The sequence below is a fragment of the Chlorocebus sabaeus genome, chromosome 12, assembly GCF_047675955.1.
Source record: "Chlorocebus sabaeus isolate Y175 chromosome 12, mChlSab1.0.hap1, whole genome shotgun sequence".
Taxonomy (NCBI): domain Eukaryota; kingdom Metazoa; phylum Chordata; class Mammalia; order Primates; family Cercopithecidae; genus Chlorocebus; species Chlorocebus sabaeus.
In genome coordinates, this window is record NC_132915.1 from 6,575,467 (window position 1) to 6,596,399 (window position 20,933).

A 20,933-nucleotide genomic window follows, 5' to 3' on the forward strand; every position below is an offset into this window, starting at 1 on the left:
GATTTGAACAGTCCTGTCCACTGTGCCACACTGCCCACGAGGATGGGGTGCACATGCTGGCCAACCTCAGCCGAACCTTAGAGGCTCATCACCGGGGAAGGAAAAAACCACTTCTTCCAGTGTCCAAGTATTGCAGGAAAACAAGGAGATAGAGGAGGGAAGGACCCAGGGATCAACATCTCGGAGAAGAAAGGTAGTGGAAGAGCCTAAAAAGTGAGTGAGAAGTAGCCTCTGGGGCTGTGCCCTGACCCCACACTCCACTCTCTGCACTGACCTAGGTGGGAAACAGAGGTGAACAAGTAGGGTGGCCGGGGGGCAGTCCCAGCAGAGGGGACGGGGGCCCCTGTGCTACTGGGTGGGACGTGGCTGTGGTTTTGGTGTCTGACTGGGGACCTTGTGGAGGGGATGTCACTGCAACAGGGGTGAAGTGACCCTGGGTACCAACAGTGGGGTAGGTTCCCGAGCTCCAGGACCAAACGGCCTGGGTTGGGGACAAGACCATGCTCTCTTGCAGAGGATGGACATAAGAAAGAAAAGCACTCCTGCACAAAACCGAGGCTCTGTTAGAAAAGAAGGAGGAGGCCGGGCACAGTGGCTTACGCCTGTAATCCCAGCACTTTGTGAGGCCGAGGCAGGTGGATCACGAGATCAGGAGATCGAGACCATCCTAGCTATGACGATGAAACCCCGTCTCTACTACAAATACAAAAAAAGTAGCCGGGCGAGGTGGCGGGCGCGTGTAGTCCCAGCTACTCGGGAGGCTGAGGCAGGAGAATGGCGTGAACCCGGGAGGCAGAGCTTGCAGTGAGCGGAGATCGCGCCACTGCACTCCAGCCTGGGCGACAGAGCGAGAGACTGTCTCAAAAAAAAAAAAAAAAAAAAAAAAAGAAAGAAAGAAAGGAAAGAGGAAAGATTGACATTGGAAAAGGGTTACTGATGTTAGGAAGGGAAAATTGACAATGGGAAAGGGAAATTGACAATGGGAAGGGGAAATTGATACTAGAAAAGGAGAAACTGATGTTGGGAGGGAAAAACTGATGAAGGGAAAACAGATCCCTCAGCATCTGCCCTGCATCCAGGTGAGTGATGCCAGCCTGTTGGGAAGGCTGGGGCTACTGATAAAGCTCATGCTCAGGCTCAGTGGCACACAGAGGGCAGAGTCTCCACAGCCCTTAGTGCTGTGATGAGTAGCTGATGAAGTACCAGCAAACCTCCTTGATTAGCCTTTGCTTCATGGTGTCATGCATTTCTGCTTCCCTGCAATTCGAGAATGCAGGGCATCGTCTAGTGGGAATAGCTGGCCCTGCTTCTGGCAAGGCCCCTCACCTTCCTTCTGCATATCCACACTCGCCACTGGCCAGCGGCGTCTCCTCCAGGAATTTTGCTTTCTCATCTCAGACTCTGAGAGCATTGGAGTTTATATTTTCTTTTAGCTTAAAATTCCCCTCTAGCTCCACCTCTTCACCCCCAACTGGAGTCAACTGACCTCGCCTTTCACTGAGAAATAAATGTGCCCTGGGGAAAACCCCATTGTCTTCTGGAGTCAAATCCTCGCTCTGCCTGAGTCTCTGTCTTCTGAGCCCCAGCTCCCATCTTCTCTCCCTTATGTCTCCTTCTCTTTCCTGGACCATCTGTCCTCTCTCTTTTTTGATTTTTCCCATCAGCCCACCACCCCATTCTCTATCTCCCATCTCTGACAGAAGACTTTGGACACGGAACCTCTGATGTCCTCACTCCCTCGTCCCCTGCCCAGAGCTGGCCACAAGTTCATCCTCAGGCACCATCTCCTATAAGTGTATTTTGTCCCTATAATTTAGTGTGAATTCATTCACTTCTCCCCATTATTACCAGCCCACCCAAGCCTCTGGCACCTCTCATCAGCCTGGCTGAGAGCCTCCTGATGGATTGACCTACTTCCATTACATTACTTCTCCAACCTGTTCTTCTTAAAGGAATTATTATTTTTAAAAAATATAAATCAGATTACATCATGTTCTGGTGGAAAACTCTTCCGTTTTTTGCAGTCACTCAGATTCACATGAAAATCCGAATCCCTTTCCAAGGCCTGAAAAGCCCTGGGAAGTCTGGGGTTGGCCAACACCCTGAGCTGGTCTCAGCCCAGGTTCCTCTTCCAAGCTCTGTCGCAGCTGATGTTCTCTTCCCCGTGTGTGAAAAGCCCTTTCCCATCTCTGGGCCTTTGTCTCTTGCTGTTTCCCCTGCTCTTCTTTTTTTTTTTTTTTTTCTTTTTTTGAGACACAGTCTTGCTCTGTCACCCAGGTTGGAGTGCAATGGCGCCATCTTGGCTCACTGCAACCTCCGCCACCCAGATTCAAGTGATTCTCCTGCCTCAGCCCTCCAGAGTAGCTGGGATTACGGGCGTGCACCACTATGCCCAGCTACTTTTTGTATTTTCGTAGAGATGGGGTTTCACCATGTTGGCCAGGCTGGTCTTAAACTCCTGACCTTAGGTGATCCCCCCGCCTCGGCCTCCCAAAGTGCTGGGATTACAGGCGCCACCGCACCTGGCCTCCCTTGCTCTTCTAACAAGTGCCTTCCTGTCACCTCCAAGCCCCTAAGGGGCTCCCCCAGCCCCACCTGGCGCAGGGCCTCCAGCCCTACTGGCCTTTTTGTCACATGAATCACTGTTTCTGCTTATTTCCTCTGTTCCAGTGCTCACTGCTTTTTTATTCATTAGTCTGCCTTGTCCACTAGAAGGAGCTCAGTGTGCTGCTCTACCTCTTGTACCTGGAGCAGTGCCTGCAATTTACAGATTATTTGATGGTCAGAGTCCTCCACATCTTCATTGTCCTCCCTTGCCTCATCAGGCTTGCCTGTCATTTACTTTTTTAAAAAGGTTTTTATTTTGAAATAATTTTATATTCACAAGAAGTTGCAAAAATACTATGGAGTGCATTTATAGCTTTCTCTGGTAATATCTTACATAGTAACCATGGAACAATCCTCCATCACCAAAAACAGGAAAATTACATTGGTATGGCACTGTTAACTAAACTGCAGACTTTACTTGGACTTCATAAGATGTTACATGCACTCATTTTTAAATTATTATTAACATTATTGGTGTATATTTCTATAAAATTTTATCACATATCATGCAGTAAAGGGTTAACTCCACAGGCTTGGGATTTTTAAACCTCGCACATTCCAGAGGAAGGGCTGGCCCTTGGCTGGCTCCTGGCAGAAAAACTCTAAACCCTTAGACTACCCTTCCTGATAAGAGTGTGCTTGTATACCTGTCCACCTTGGGCCACTCCAGATAACTTCTGCTAACAATGTGATTTATGGTGGAGGCCTTGGGCCATGCAGTATCAATCTGACCTCTGGAGGAGGTGGAGACTAACTAAGGAGTCATATGGGCCGTGCATGTCTACAGGACTAATCCCCTGTAAGAAGCCTGGCCACCCAGGCTGGTGTGAGCATCTGTGGATGGCTATACTGCCTGCATGCTGAAATACATTGTTGCTGGGAGAATTTCTATATTATTCTGTTTTTGCATTGCTATACAGAAATACCTGAGACTGATTTATTTATTTATTTATTTATTTATTTATTTATTTATTTATTTATTTTGAGATGGAGTTTTGCTCTTGCCACCCAGGCTGGAGTATAGTGGTATGATTTTGGCTCACTCCAACCTCTGCCTCCTGGTTCAAGTGATTCTCCTGCCTCGGCCTCCTGAGGATTACAGGTGCCTGCCACCATGCCCAGCAAATTTTTTTTGTATTTTTAGTAGAGACATGGTTTTGCCATGTGGCCCAGACTAGTCTTGAGCTCCTGATCTAAAGTGATCCACCTGCCTCGGCCTCCCAAAGTGCTGGGATTATAGGCTTGAGCCACCATGCCCAGCCTATTTTGTTTTCTTGACTTATTTCACTAGCTAGGACTTCTAGTATTGTGTTGAATATAGGAGTGTGTCATTAGTCAGGGTTCTCTAGAGGGACAAACTAATAGGAAATATATATATATATATATATGTATATATATAGAGAGAGAGAGCACGAGAGAGCGAGAGAGAGTTTATTAAGTATTAACTTACACGATCACAGTGTCCCACAACAGACTGTCTGCAAGCTTAGGAGCTAGGAGAGCCAGTCCGAGTCCCAAAACTGAAGAACTCAGGGTCTGATGTTTGAGGGCAGGAGGCACCCAGCACGGGAGAAAGATGTAGGCTGGGAGGCTAGGCCAGTCTTTCCTTTTCACGTTTTTCTACCTGCTTTATATTCACCGGCAGCTGATTAGATGGTGCCCACCAGATTAAGGGTGGATCTGCCTTCCCCAGCCCACAGACTCAAATGTTAATCTCTTTTGGCAGCACCCTCACAGACACAGCCAGGATCAATACTTTGTATCCTTCAATCCAATCAAGTTGACACTTAGTATTACCTGTCACAGAGTGGCAGGAGTGCATCCCTTGCCTAACTCCTAATCTTAGGAGGTGAGCGTTCAATCTTTTACATTAAGTATGCTGTTAGCTGTAGGTTTTGTGACTGTGTGTATGCATGCACTTCATCATATTAAGGAAATTCCCTTCCATTCCTAGTTTGCTGAGAGTTTATCGTGAATAGGTGCTTTTAGCTCAATGTTCTCCATTATTTTTTTGTTTTCAATTTTACTCATTTCTGCTCTATCTTCATTATTTCCTTCCTTCTACTTGCTTAGGATTTATTTTGCTCATCTTTTTCTGGTTTCTGGAGGTGAAACCTTAGATTGCTCATTGAGAACTGTGTTCTTTTCTAATATAAGCATTTAGTGTTATAAACTTCCTTCTAGGCACTGCTTTAGCTGTATCCTACAGATTTTGTTTTATGTTGTCATTTTTGTCTTCATTCAGTTCAATGTATTTTTCAATTTCTCTTGCAACTTTCTCTCAGAACCGTGTGTTATTTAGAAATATGTCATTTAGGCCGACCGCAGCGGTTCACGCCTGTAATCCCAGTACTTGGGGAGTCCGAGGCGGGCGGATCACGAGGTCAGGAGATTGAGACCATCCTGGCTAACACAGTGAAACCCCGTCTCTACTAAAAATACAAAAAACTAGCCGGGCGTGGCGGCGGGCACCTGTAGTCTCAGCTCGGGAGGCTGAGGCAGGAGAATAGTGTGAACCTGGGAGGCAGAGCTTGCAGTGAGCTGGATTGCTACTGCACTCCAGCCTGGGCGACAGAGCAAGACTCCATCTCAAAAAAAAAAAAACAAAACAAAAAAAAAGAGAGATGTGTCATTTACTTTCCAACTGCTCAGAGATTTTCCTGTTATCTTTATGTTACTCATCTCTAGCTCAATTCCATTATGTTCAGAGAACATACTTTGTATTATTTACATTCTTTTCAATTAGTTAAATTTTGTTTTATGGATCGGGATGTTATCTATAATATTAGTGTGTGAAAATAGTGTGTATCCTGCTTATGTTGCGTGAAGTGTTTTATAAATGTTAATTGGATTTCATTGGTTGATGGTTATTCAGTTCTTCAATAGCCTTGATTATTTTCTGCCTAGATCTTCTATCTATTAGGAGACACCGAAGTCCCTGATAACAATTGTGGATTTTTCCATTTCTCTTTTCAGATTGTTCAGTTTTGGCTTCATGTTGTTTGGTGCATACACATTTAGATTGTTGTATTTTCTTGGTGAAGTAATCCTTTTATCATTATACAATGCCCCTCTTTATCCTTGGTAACTTTTATTGGTCTGAAGGCTACTTGGTCAGACATTAATACAGACACTCCTGCTTTTTTTCTATCAGGATCTGCAAGTTGTATATTTTCTACCCTTTTGCTTTTTTCCTGTCATAGGCTGTTGAATAGCTGTTGAAATGTAGAACCTTACCACCATTTGTGTCCCTTTATCCACCTCCCTTCTTACGACACATCTAAATATTACCTCTATGTACATTAAGTCCCATATTAGACAGTATTATATTTTTTGCTTTCTACCTTCAAACGTGTTTGAAATTTTAATAAAATAACAATAATCTATTATTTTTAACAAAATGCTTACCTTTTCATTGTTTTTTATTCCTGATTTTCCAAGTTTTATTTTATTATTAATTAATTCATTAATTATTTTTTTGAGACAGAATTTCACTCTTGTTGCCCAGGCTGGAGTGTAATGGCACAATCTGGGCTCACTGCAACTTCTGCCTCCCAGGTTAAAGAGATTCTTCTGCTTCAGCCTCCTAAGTGTCTGGGATTACAGGCATGTGCCACCACGCCCTGCTAATTTTGTATTTTTAGTAGAGATGGGTTGCTCCATGTTGGTCAGGCTGGTCTCGAACTCCTGACCTCAGGTCATACTCTTGCCTCAGCCTCCCAAAGTGCTGGGATTATAGGCGTGAACCACTGCACCCGACCTATTATTTATTTTCTCTCTGTAGAACTGTCTTTAGCAATTATTTGTTTTATAGCAAGTCTGTTGGCTGAATTTTAAAAAAAGTTTTCTTTCATCTGAGACTATCTTTATTTCACTTTCATTCCTGGAGGATATTTTCCCAGTTATAAGTTACTAGACTCTTATAGAAAAAAAACCTATTAGGAAAAAAACTGTTCTTTTTTTTCCAGTACTTGAAATATATTGTGCCACATTTTTTTCATGTTCATGAATTCTCATCACCAATCTAGAATCATTTGGGTTTTAAAAAATAGTTTTCTTTTTTAATTGCCTTCAAATAACATGATTTTTATCTTTATTTTTTACTAATATCTTAAATTAACATATATTTGACCATTAAAGATTGTATATATTTAAGGTGCATAATTTGATGATTTGATACACATATACATTGTGAAATTAAGCACCTCAAACTAATTAACATATCAATCACCTCAGATGGTTATCGCTTTTTCTGGTGTTGAGAGCACTAAAGATGTACTTTCTTAGCAGATTTCAGGTATACAATAAGCTCTTGTTAATTGTAGTTTCATTGCTGTGTATTAGTTCTTCAGAACTTAATCATCTTGCATAACTAAAACTTTGTACCCTTTGACCAATATCTCCTCATTTCCCTCTCCTCCCAGCCTCTGGTAACCATCATTTCTACTCTTTGTGAGTTCTATTATTTTAGATATCAGATAGAAGTGAGATCATACAGTACTTGTCTTTTTGTATCGGCTTTTTAAAGTTAACATGATGTTGTCTAGGTTCATCCACGTTGTTGGAAATGGTAGAATTTTCTTATTTTTAAGGTGAAATAATATTCCATTATGTGTGTATATCACATTTTCTTTTTCCATTCTTCTATTGATGGACACTTGTGTTTCTATATCTTGGTTATTGTAAATAACGGTACAAGGAACATGGGAATACAGTTACTTCTTTGAGATCCTGATTTTATTTCCTTTGGATGTATATTTAGAAGCGGGACTGCTGGATCAGGTGATAGTTTTATTTTTAATTTTTTGAGGAACCTCTCTGCTGTTTTCCATAATGGCTATTGTATCATATGAGTTTTAAAACTGTTTTTTTCTGTTTCTACCAAGAATGCCACTGGGATTTCGATAGAGATCATGTTAAACCTGTAGGTCACTTTGGATGTATGGACATTTTAACCATATTAATTATTCCAATCCAAGAACACAGGATATCTTTTCAGTTATCTGTATCTTCTTTAATTTCCTTTATCAATGTTTTACGGTTTTCAGTGTACAAGTCTTTCACCTCTTTGGTTAAGTTATTCCTAAATATTTTATTCTCTTTGTTGTTATTGTGAATGAAGTGGTTCTCTTGATTTTCTTTCTGGATAGCTTGTTGTTTGTGAATAGAAACATTATTTTTTTTCATGTCGAGTTTGTATCCTGCAACTTTAATGAATTGTTTTTTGTTGTTGGTTTTTGAGTCTTTAGGGTTTTGTACATATATGATCATGCCATCGTTTTAGCATCTTCCTTTCTGATTAAGAGGTCTTTTATTTCTTTTTATTGCCTAAATGGTCTGGCTAGGACTTCCAATATTATGCTGAAAAGAAGTGGCAAGAGTGGGCATCCTTGTCTTTTACCAGATCTTAGAAAAGAAGCTTTCAACTTTTCCCCATTGATTATGATGTTAGTGGTGGACTTTTTATATACAACCCTTATTGTGTTGAGGAAAGATCCTATTGTGCCTGTTTTGTTGAGAGGTTTTTTTTTTTTTTTTTTTTTTGAGATGGAGTCTTGCTTTGCTGCCCAGGCTGGAGTGTAGTGGCATGATCTCGGCTCACTAAAACCTCCGCCTCCTGGGTTCAAGCGATTCTCCTGCCTCAGCCTCCCAAGTAGCTGGGACTACAGGCACACACTACCACACCCAGCTAATTTTTGTATTTTTAATAGAGATGGGGTTTCACTATGTTGGCCAGGCTGGTCTCGATCTCTTGACCTTGTGATCCGACTGCCTCTGCCTCCAAAGTGCTGGGATTACAGATGTGAGTCACTGTGCCTGACTGAGAGTTTTGATTATAAGTTGAGGTTAAATTTTGATCAAATGCTTTTTCTGCATGGTTTGAAATGATCATGTGGTTTTTTTTCTTTCATGCTGTTAATGTATCACATTGGTTAATTTGTGTTTGTTGAACAATCCTTGCCTTTCTGAAATAAATCCCACTTGGTCATGGTATAGAGATTTTCTAATGTACTGCTGAATTTGGTTTGTTAGCATTTTAACAAGATTTTTGGTAGCTGTGTTCATCAAGGAAATTGCCCTGTAGCTTTCTTTTCTTCTTGTGTCTTTACCTGGCTTTGATATCAGGGTAATACCAGCCTCATAAAATGAGTTTGAAAGTGTTCCCTCTTCTTTTATTCTTTAAATTCAGACACACTTGAATCATGTTCTCTTGAAAATAATGCTTTATTTATCTCTGGTTGCTTTAAAAATTGTTTCTTTGTCTTATGTTTTCAAAAATTTATTATTATGTATTTGGGTGTGGATTTCTTTGGATTTATTCTAGTTGGAACTCTCTAAACTTCTCGAATTTGTAGGTTAAGTTATAACTTGTAACCAAGTTTTGGAATTTTTCAGGCACTACTTTTTCAAATACGTTTTCACCCTCACATTCTTTCTCCTCTTCTTCTGAAACTCCTACAACATGAATGTTAGATCTTCTGCTATTGCCACACAACTCTCTGAGGCTCGGTTCAGGTTTTCAATCTACTTTCTCTCTTTTGTTCAGGTTGGTTCACTTCTGTGTATCTTTTCTACTTTACTAATTCTTCCCTCTGTCATCTTCATTTTACACGTGAGCCCATCCAGTGAGTTTGAAAATTTTGGTTAGTGTGTTTTCAGTTTTACAATTTCCATTTGGTTCTTCCTTATATTTTGTATTTGCTGAGATTTTCTATTTTTCCATTTGTTTGAAAGGTGTAATTCCTAGTTGGAGCATTTTTATAATCACTACTTTAAAATACTTGCCAGATAATTTCAACGTGTGTGCTATCTTGCTGTTCGTGTCTATTGATTGCTTTTTTCTTATTCAAGTTGAGGTTTTTGATATGACAGGTACATTTGGATTGTATCCTGGACGTTTTGAATATTATGCCATGCAACCTTGGTTCCTATTTAAGTTTTCCATTTTATCAGGGAGTCAACCCATTTAACTTTAGAATGCATATCCTGGCTTAATTCTGTGAACTGTGGCTCCAATGTCAATAGTTTCAAGTGTTCACAGCAGTGTTGTGGATGACCCAGAGTTAATCTGGAACCTGGGCAACATTCCACACCATAGTTCAGTTCTCAAAGTCATTTCACACACAGACTACTTGGGGGTATTCCCAGAGCTTTATACCCAGACTAAAAGATACCTTTCTTGGCTGAGTGCGGTGGTTCACCTCTGTAATCCCAGCACTGTGGGAGGCTGAGGCGGGCAGATCACGAGGTCAGGAGATCCTGACCATCCTGGCTAACACGGTGAAACCCCGTCTCCACTGAAAATACAAAAAGTTAGCCGGGTGTGGTGGCGGGTGCCTGTAGTCCCAGCTACTCAGGAGGCTGAGGCAGGAGAATTGCTTGAACCCGGGAGGTGGAGGTTGCAGTGAACTGAGATGGCGCCACCGCACTCCAGCCTGGGCGACAGAGGGAGATTTCATCTCAAAAACAAAAAACAAAAACCAGGCACAGTGGCTCACGCCTGTAATCCCAGCACTTTGGGAGGCCAAGGCAGGCGGATTACAAGGTCAGGAGATCGAGACCATCCTGGCTAACACAGTGAAATCCCATCTACACTAAAAATACCAAAAAAATTAGCCAGGCGAGGTGGCGCGTGCCTGTAGTCCCAGCTCCTCGGGAGACTGAGGCAGGAGAATGGCGTGAACCCAGAGGTGGAGCTTGCGGTGAGCCGAGATTGCGCCACTGCACTCCAGCCTGGGCGACAGAACAAGACTCCGTCTCAAAAAACAAAACAAAACAACAACAACAACAACAATACCTTTCTTTAGCCTCCTCTTCTCTGTAACTTCCCCTTCCCACTGTCCCACACCTTTGCTGCTGTTCACCTCCTGCGGGCCAGGGATATTGGACAGCGTTTCCCCGAACAGTCTTTGTGGCCACTGTGTGTGGTGGGAGGGGTTGAGAGGCACTGCCTTGGCGTGCTCCCTTGGGTAGGAAGGGGGTTGTCCGCACAGCTCCACTCCACTGCCTCTGTGACTGATGCATCAAGTGTGTGTAGGGGACACAACCTGCCTTTGCTGATGTTCGCTCCCTGTAGGGTGGGAATGGTCACCAGAACTGTCTTCCACTGTCTCTACTGCACCTAGTGGTGAAGAGGAAGGAGGCTACTATTGCTTGTATTTGTGCAGGGGCTGGGGCGGGGGATGGTTGACAACCCAAAGAGTCTCTGCAGATACGGTGTAGGTGGGGAAAGGCACAGCTTCTTTCACAGTTTTGCCTTGAGTAAGCCTGTGTGGTTTCATCCTGTGGGGCTGTTCTCTGTAAGTTTTGGCTAGAGATAGTGGGTTTTCCTTGGGTTTTCTCTACCTTTTTGCCGGTGCCTATTGGGGATTCTGGATTGCAGGCGGATGTAGGAACCAGGGCAAGAGATACAGGAAGCCGAAAATCCCCGAAGAGCTACCATCAGGTTCTACGTGGAGTCCTGAAGTCCCCAGTCAGTCTCTTTTCTCCATCTTTCAGGGACTTCTAATAGTTGCTTTATGCATTTCATCTAGGTCTTCAGTTATAATTAGCAGGAGGGATAGGGCAGAATGTACTTATTTCCTCTTGCCTGGAACCAGAAACTCTCCCTGTTTGCTTTTATTGATAAAATATTAACTCATTTAGACTGCCACTTTGAGCCCAAAACTATACTACTTTTCACTGATGTTCCTTCTCTTTAACTCTTACAGTCTTTTACTATGTGTCATGTAATTTAGGACATAATTATATACCATAATTATATACCAACTTGTAATTCTGGCTGATTCGTTCATGTTTATTATTCGTATCTTTTTAACTAAATCTTAAGCCTCATGTGGAAATACATGAGATGTCTTCTCTAGCCCCGTAGTGCTTGTCACAGTTCTGGGCTCAAGGTTGGCACTTACTGTTTCTTGGCTGAATTCATTAGAACTCTAGTACCAATGTGCTTCCGAAGCCAGACTGACCTGCTTTCAAACTCTGTCTCTACATAACAGTAGTTGTAGTATCTTAAATAAGTTACTTAATCTCTTTGAGCTCTGGATTCCTCATTTGTAAAATGGTTTTCATAATACCTTTATCACAGAAGGTAATGTTGTGAGAATTATAAGTCAAAATACGCCTTAAGTATACACTGCAGTGAAACAGTTGCTCACCGTTTTTTCCTTTTTCTTCCCTCATCATTAGCTTTGTGAGAACCTATCTTCACTTCATAAGAATAATAGGACTTAAAAGACAAAAAGGGAAGTTGTGGCAGATTCCAAAGATGTCTTTTTTTCCCTACTTTTGTTGGGCTGATTTGGATCCAGAAAACTGCACACTCCTTAGCTTGTGCCACAGCAAGAATGAGCTCTTTTCTCTCCGCTCCTCCTTGAACCTCTTTCAATATTGAAGTGCCAACATTCGAACCTTCAGAAGGCTCCATGCAGCAGCTGGCTCAAACATAGCAGCTCAGGGCACCCACCTTTTAGAACACTCAGGCTGTCTCTCCCTCAAGAACTCCACAACAATGATCTTGGCCGATTTTGTAAGCTGAAGAGGCTCCAAAAATGAAAGTAGCCAGATTCTGAGGATAAGGCAGAAATTGGGGGGGGGGGGGGGGGGGAAAAAGTCCAGGACTGTGAACGGTGCAAGCTGCTGACATTTGCTGCCTGGTCATCTTGAGAATCCTGTGTGTTTCTCCTGGGGACTAGCACTTGGTAAATGTGACTCCATCACCTTCCAAGCAGCCTGTGTCCCCAGAGGGCACGGTGCTTTTATGCTGGCAAAGCTGTGTGGGGAAAGGGAGAGGGTGGCAGGGTCTAAGAGGAGCACTGTGACTTCATGTCACCTGAGAAATGTTTGAGGCAGGGGGACACAAAAGGAGGAAAGGAAAACTTGCCAAGGGAGGACATTTAATATAACTGGTTGATGAATTTTGTTGAGAATATCCAGAGAGGGGTCCTTGGGAGGTGGTGCTAATCTGGAAAGACTTTGAAGAAACTGTGAGGACTTGGGGGTGGTGGGGATGGAGACTCTCTTTTAAGGAGGAGGGCTTCAAATTGTTAAAAAGAAAATCAAAGGGGTATACTTGCATAGTGGTGGGGGAGACAGAGTGACGGTGCAGTTAATCATCAGATAAACCTGGAGGCGTAAAATGAAAAGTGAGCCTGGCTTGAGAGTCAAGACTCCATGAGTGCCTCTTAGAAGGAGAGTCGGTGCCCTCTGCTGATGCAGACAAGGCCAGCAGGTGCGCCATCTTCCCCCATTAGGAAGGAAGCCGTAGGCTTTCATGTGGTACCAGCCTGAAACCTGTGGAAGGCAAGGCCAGAACAAACATGGTACCTTTCCAGCTGGGAGTCTTTGAGTAACACTTGACGTGGATCTGGAGAGGCAGAGTACTCCTTGGAGCGTGAGAAAAGAGGCCCTGGGTGACACCTCTGCCTCACCCATCTCTTTCCCTGAGCCATTCAGTTCTGGCCCCAAATTTGTATAACCAGCTCAGAAGAAATGTCTTTAGGCCAGGTGCGGTGGCTCACGCCTGTAATTCCAACACTCTGGGAGGCTGAGGCGGGCGGATCACAAGGTCAGGAGATTGAGACCATCCCGGTTAACACGGTGACACCCCGTCTCTACTAAAAATACAAAAATTAGCCGGATGCAATGGCGAGCGCCTGTAGTCCCAGCTACTCGGGAGGCTGAGGCAGGAGAATGGCGGGAACCCGGGAGGCGGAGCTTGCAGTGAGCCGAGATCGTCCCGCTCACTCCAGCCTGGGCGACAGAGCGAGATTCCGTCTCAAAAAAAAAAAGAAAAAAAAAAAAGAAATGTCTTTCAAAGACATTTGAACACTGGGATGACTTCCCAGTGTTTTCTTCTCAAGTCACATATCTGGGGGAAGTTCTGGCCAACGCCATCTCTTCTACCCCTTACACTTCCAGAGGTGCCTTGCTTCCCAGAGTGGTGTTTATATCTGGGTTTTATCAGGGTCCTGTCCACATCCCTGGCTGGCCCCTCCCTTGATCTGGTTCTGCTGGCATGGAGGTTAGAGTCCATCAGATGGCAGGTGATGGCAGGTGAAGAGGGGAGATAGCATTGGACAGGGTGAACGCTTCGGGCAAATGGCCCTGGGCTGAGCATGCTGAGGCCTACCTTTCCTCCCCAGGCCTTTAGCCCTCTGTGTCCCTCCACTCTGGAAAGTGCCACGTGTGTAAGTCCCACTCTCAGAACTCAATGTGCTTTCACATGAGTGCACAAGTGCACAAACTTTAGAAGCTCGTGGAGATGTGACTGGAGAAATGCTCAGCAAACCTTGATGGCCTTGAGGAAGGTGTTGAGGGGCAGATCCGGTGCACCAGTGTGAAGGAAGAAGAGGTGGGTCTGCCTGAGGTGGGCAGCACAGGCAGCCAGACCAGTGTGCATCTGGCGTCTGGAGCCCAGGAGTCCACCACAGTCCCGCAGCCTCCACTGGGTCAACTTCTGGATAACACTCACCTCTCCAACTTTGCCTCTTTTCTTTCCTATAAAATTAGGATATTAACTTTAGAAATTAAGATGCAGATGGTTTAAAAAATATACAAATTTTGGCATGGGTATGTAATAATTATACTCCCTTGTACCTGAAATGTCCCTAAAATGAAAGAGACCCCCCTCCCACTTCTCCCAATTATTGCTACGGCTCATGGCTATAGGTGAGTGAGTCTGAAGGGCTAGAGCCTACGTAGCAGAAAGTAATGAAGGACCAGAGTAACCGCGAGGGAAGGAAGTGAACACGTGGCCACATGGGGTCTGTGGGCTGGAGCGTTTCTGTTCAGCTCTACGAACTGGTCCTTAAGGTAGATGTTTAGATTTCCAAATGGTTTGTTGCCATTTCTTTCCATTCAATGATTTTTTTTTTTTTCCTGGAGAAAAAGATAGTTCTTTCTCTCTGGGAAATGCCTCATGCACACACTTACAGGCAAACACACGCACACACATGCTCACACACATGCACACACATACACACACATACACACACTACAGAAAATTTAAAGCAATGGTTCCTGTAGCTGCTACAACCTTCATATTTACAACCAGCTCACACGTGTGTTATCATTGGTGAGGGGCAAACACTCTGCTTACTCACGTCCCTTTGCAAGTGTGCAATGTGTGTGCTTTATTTATAACTGCTGGGGGAATTCCCGATTTGTTATTTGTAGGCATGTATGATTCTAGTGCAACACTAAAGTGATGTAATTTTCTTTGCTTAATTTCCCCAGTGTGCTTGTAATTATTGATTTACCAAATGAAAGCATTCTCATTTCAGCAGGCAGTCATTACTTCAGCCACTCCCGTCTTGGCTCTCTACCTAGATGGAGGAACCTGCCAAGCTTTGTGCTATCCTGCATAGCATCAAAGGCCCATCGAACTTCTTGGGGCTGTGTTACTTCCCTCCTAGGCACTGTCCCCAGGAGAAGCAGTGTTTGCTTAGGGCCTACGGGCTGATGATGGCATATATAGCACATTATCTATTTGTTTACTTTCTGCAGTATTTTCGTTAATCTTCAATTTCTACTAAAGCTGTACACTACCTAACGCTGTCCATGCCGGTGTTTAAAATAAGCTAGTGTGATCCCTAGGCACGAGGTGAGCCCTTTGCTGCTACACCACACCGTAATCAGTGTTCCTTCATGCCAGCAGTTCTCAAACTCTGGTCCCTGGTCCAACCGCTTCAGCTACATCTGGGGATGACATGCAAATTGTCAGGTCCAGGTCAGACTTACTGAGTTTGGGACTCAGTGATCTGTGTTTGAACAGGCAGCCCTGAGCAGCTGCCAGCGTGTTGGCTCTGAACCTGGACGGGGAGCTGAAGAACTCTGGTGTAAGATGCTCAACTGCGAAGGCCTGCAAGCCTCCCTAGGCTCCTTCTTTCCTCCCAGGCAGGGTTCTGATACTTGCTCAGGTCTGAGAGGGGCTGGCCCCGGGAGCACCTTCCTCTCAGTAGATGTCACTTCTTCTCTGCTTACTTCTTTCCCTCTTTCTTTCTTTTCATCCAGCCAGCTGTTTCAACCCTCTAGCACCTCTGGGCGGCCTGCCCTGTGACCCATACATGGAATTCCCTGAGGCCACGCCCAGCCTGTTCCACAAGAATGTCCCAGTTTGACTTTTATGTTCCACTGCACTTTGTGATTTATTTCGTGGGGGCAACCTTGCCTGTCCCAGAGAACATAGGCAGGCCTTGTGACCTTTCCACCCACTCTTGCCTTGGCTTGGCAATTGGGATGTCCTTTCCGAGACAAGAATAAACTCCAGGACCTGGACGTGGGGTCAGACCCTCTGCCCACTGCAGCTGGGCACACTGAGGGGAGGCAGTGGGAGTGGAAAAGGCACCATCGGCCTCTCTTTTTTGTACAACCCATGTTTCACCAGTGGTCAAAGCTGTCTCCTGCAGGCGGGCAGCACGGGGGCTCCCAGGGAGTTACGCTTGAGATAGAGGGATCTTCATCTGTCTTTGCATCCTCCAGGCCTGGCAGGTGCTTAAAGTGCTGCCACTAACGACTTGCGACCCTGGGTGAGTTACTTAACCCTTAGGTCCTTTCTTCTGTGAGCTCCATGGAAACCTCTGGGAGGGGGCTCAGAGGCCCCTGCTTGGAGTCCCTTGGAGGCCACCACACACCCAGGCCTGGTTCTGCTGTTCACCTCATGTGGCCTGGGATTTTCGGGGCCCATGACCTGCTCCGGCAGGTTCTTCTAGGCAGAACTGACAAAATGCCTGACCACTACTTTAACTTTGAATTCTGCTCCAAGTCTTGAAAATCATGGCCACAGGACCCAGCATCCCCTCTGCTGGTTGAACGTGGGGCATTTCCTCCCAAGCGTAGCAGGAGCTTGCCTTTCTCCCAACCCTGCTACTGCTTCAACACGGCTCTCTCGTCTCATCCAGGCTTCCCTGGGTGGGAATCAGACTCCCCTCCAGGGTGTTCCCCAAGCCTCTCATGCTCATGCTTCCCCTGGCTGAAGCTCCACAGGAGACAGGAGTGAAAGAGACAGGGCCCACCTCTCCCCCAAGCTCTCTCCAAAACCCTTCCCCTAAAATCTTCTTTTCTCCAGTGCTCCTCCCTTGCTGAAGTAGAGGGGCTCAGGACTTGTCAAACTGGCTGGCTCTGAGCCATCTCTTTTGAAGATCTGAATTTGTAATTTTGTTTCTATTGTGTCTTCGTGCTTAGGTTTTAACCTCCTGTCATAGCAGTCTGAGATTTGCAGATTGCCTTTTCCATGATGACACCTGTAAGTTTACCTATGGGCAGGCTGTATTTTCCAAAGACAGCTACATCCTCATCACACCTGCTCTTCTGCAAGGTGACCTTGCCATTCCCCCAATGCTGAGCAGTATCTATATTTCCTGTGCTCAAATCCAGGCAGGCAAGAGAATCCATGTGATTTTTGAGGTTAGGTCATGAAAGGTGATACAGCCTCCACCTGGTTCTCTTGAAGCTCCGACTGACGTGTAAGAAATCCAAGGCTGCCATGTTGTGAGGAAGCCCAAGCCACATGGAGAAACCACATGTGCTCGAGATTCCTGACCCTGGCCATGGAGTCACCCCCAGCTCTCTGGTTCTTGCAGTTGAAGCCCCCAAAATGATTGACAGAGTCACCTTAATCATGTTCTTTCTAAAGTGCCCACAGAATCCATGAGTATGGTAAAAATAAATTTCAAAGACACTAAGTTTTGTGAGACTTTCTTACACTGATATAGAGAATTGACATACTTATCATCTGTATGGCAATGTCCCTGACTGTCCCTTTTGAGCTCAGATTCCTCAGAGGTCTGGGGCCTAGGTCCATGGGGATCCACCTCAAGGTTTCTAAGTTTTAACAATTCCACCTTTTTTCTTTTATTTCCCTAGCCCTAGGAGTGGTAGCTGCTTTTTGCAAATGCAACATTTGTGGTACTTCAGAACTCTTTTATTGCCATTTCAGTTACCTAGTTAATAACGTTTTACTTATTTGCCAGTTCTTTGTATTAAATTCTATTTAAGTAGCTGTTACAGTTTCTGTCTCCTGACTGGACTTTGATATTAAAAATAGATACCATTTGTTATTCTGGGTAAAGACTATCAGTGTTATTAATTTCATTAATTAAAAAAATCTCAGACATTAGAGAAGTTGTAAATACAATGCAAATGCATTATTTTATTTTCCTAAACCATCTAAGAGTATTTTGCTCATTTGATGCCCCCATGACACCTGAACCCTTCAGTATGTATTTCCTACAAACAAAGACATTTTCCTGCATAACCACAATACATCCGTCACAATCAGGAAATTAATATTGATTTCCTACAAGCTTGTAATCCACAGACCCATTCGCATTTCATCAGTTGTGCAAATAATGTCTCTTACAGCAAAAGGATCCAAGCCAGGGCATGTGTCACATGACTTGTAGCTTTGGTTAATCTGGAACAATTCCCCTTTCCTTGTCTTTCTTTGATTTTCATGACCTTGACACTTCTGAAGATTACACACAAGTTATTTTACAGAATGTCCTTCAGTTTGGATTTGCCTGAATTTTTTTTTTTTTTTTGTAATCTGATTCAGGTTCTGCATTTTGGGCAAGAATACCACAGAAATGATGCCATGTTCCTGTAATGCACTAGCAGGTGCCACCTGATCTTGATTTGCCCCATTACTTACAATGTTCACTTTGATCTCTTGATTAAGCTGGTGTCTGCCAGCCTCCTTCACTATCAAGGTACTCTTTTTTATTTTGTAATTAATAAGTATTTTGGGGGGATCTACTTTGGAACTGTGGAAATCTCCTCAATTTTTAATTTATTTACTTATTTATTTCTATCACTATGGACTTGTGCTTTCCTCTTTTACTCACTGGGGTATAATCTGTTATTTTCAGCATGTATTTTGATGACCAAATTGTTTCAGATTTGATCAATGGAAGCCCCTTCAAGCTGGCTTCTGCGGCCTTTTGTTAAGCTTTCAGTATGCTGTGATTAGTTTATTCTTTCCTGATAGCACAAGACATTCCAGGCTTTTCTTACTCTTTCCCTGCCCTAGCACTAGAATCAGTCATCTCTCGAAGGAGCCAAGTCTTCTTTTAGTGGAGAATGGTATTTAAATACCAAGGTCTGGCTTCTAGATGTGCTCATGGCTTTTAAGGTATTGCCCCTTCCAGACTCTTTCAGTGAAGAGAGCGCTCAGGAATATTTGTATACAAGCATTTACATGTCTGTACCCTACTCTGTGTGTGTGTATGTATCTGTCAACCTACTTATGTATTGAAAAGCATAGATTTGTCCTAGTGTCTCCATTTCCAATGCAAAACTGGAAGGTTCATTCTAATTTTCGTTTTCTGTGTGTTGATTTCCTTCTCTGACCGTGGGAAACTTGGCTTTCATTATCTGGAATACATTTGTTTGGTCAATTCCACCATATGTAACCAATCTCCCATCACCACTGCAACCTCTGTGCCGTGTGGACATGCTTTCCACTCCACAAAAATCACCTACCGTCTTCGTTTGCTAGGGCTGCCATTACAAAGTGCCACCAACTGGATGACTAAAATAACAGAAATTAATTTTGTCACAGTTCTGGAGGCCAAAAGTCTGAGATCAAGATGTTGGCAGGATTTTTTTTTTTCCTGAGGCCTTTCTCCTTGTCATGTAGATGGCATCTTTTCTCTATGTCTTCTCATGATAGTATGGTTTAAATCTAACCCTCCAAAATTCTGGTGTTGCCAGTGTGAAAGTATTAAGAGATGGGGCCTTTAAGGAGAGATTAGGTCATGACATCTCCTCCCTTGTGATTCGGCTTAATGGCCTCTTAAAAGAGGCTTCAAGCAGTGCTAAGCTTGCTTGCCCTTCTGCCTTCAGCCACATGAGGACAAACGTTCCTCCCTTCTGGAGGATGCAGTGTCCAAGGTGTCACCTTGAAAGCAAAGACTGGACCCTCTCCAGACACTAAACCTGCTAGCGCTGTGACCTTGGACTTCCCAGCCTCCAGAACTGTGACAAAATAAATTTCTGTTCTTTATAAATTACCCAGTTGGTGGTATTCTATTATAGCAACACAAAATGAACATGGTCTTCTTCCTATGTGTGTATGAGTACTAATGTCCTCTTCTTATAAAGATACTGGATTAGGGCTACCCCAATGACATTATTTTAATTTAATTACCTCTTTAAATACCCTATTTTCAAATATAGTCCCATTTGAAAGTATCAGGGGTTATGATGTCAACATAGGAATTTGGGAGGACAAAATTCAGCCCGTAATACCCACCCTCTCTCACAGGTGAAAGTAACTGTGTTGGTTAACTACGGAGGCAATATCATCCCAGTACACCACTCGCTCCCCCATCTTGTAGCTGTCACTTACCTTTGGGCTACTCCCCTACATTTACTGGGAACAGTTCCTTTGTCTCCCTCATAAGTCCAACTCATGTTACCTTTTATCTAGATGAGCTAACTCTTAGTAGGAATTCTGTGGCACGTTAACGTTGACTACAAATTCTTTGACATCCTTTCTATATGAGAGTGGGATCTTTTTTTCTTCTCCTTGAATCTGGACTGTCCCATAACTGTTTTGATGAATCAAGTATGGAGGAAATGATGTTATGCAATTCTAGGTTTAGTCTTTAAAGCTTTTGTTTTGGTCTCTGGAAGTGCTGAGCTACCATGTCTGACTAGTTGACAAGAGCATGTACATGGAGATTCTGAGAATATATGGCATGGAAGAGGAGCCCAGCTGAGCCTAGCTGTCTCAAACAAGGCACCAGGTGTGTGAGAGAAGCAGTCTTGAGCTCCCTAAGCCAGACCAGCCACTAATTGAATATAAACAAGTGGCTGACACATAGACCAGAGGAATTGCCCAGTTTAATCATTCTCAAATCCTTGACCCACAAAATTGCAAAATGTAATCAAATGGTTGTCATTTTAAGCCACTAAATTTTTAAGTAGAGCAATGGCCTTGTCTTTACTGGCCTTCGCGTCAATCTCAACTCTCATTCCACAGCTTTGATCCTGTTATTTCCTTTACTGCTTCAACACTGAACTATCCATAGGCTGCAAGCACCTTTCTATCTGCTCTTCCTCTTACTTACTCTCATCATGCCAGAATTTAATATTCAGCAAACCTCATCAGTCTCAACTCCCGAAATTTTCTCCAGTCTGTCAGCTGACTCTTGGCTTTGATTTAGTTCTTTTCTATCCTGTTCAAGCGACATAATCTCTCATATCAATACTCTCTATCACGTTAAACTTCTGTGATCAGTTTCTGCTCCCAGGCTGCAAATTTGTATCTCTGGATTAGTCTACTTCCTCACTTCTTTCACTTCCACACATAGGAAGCTAGA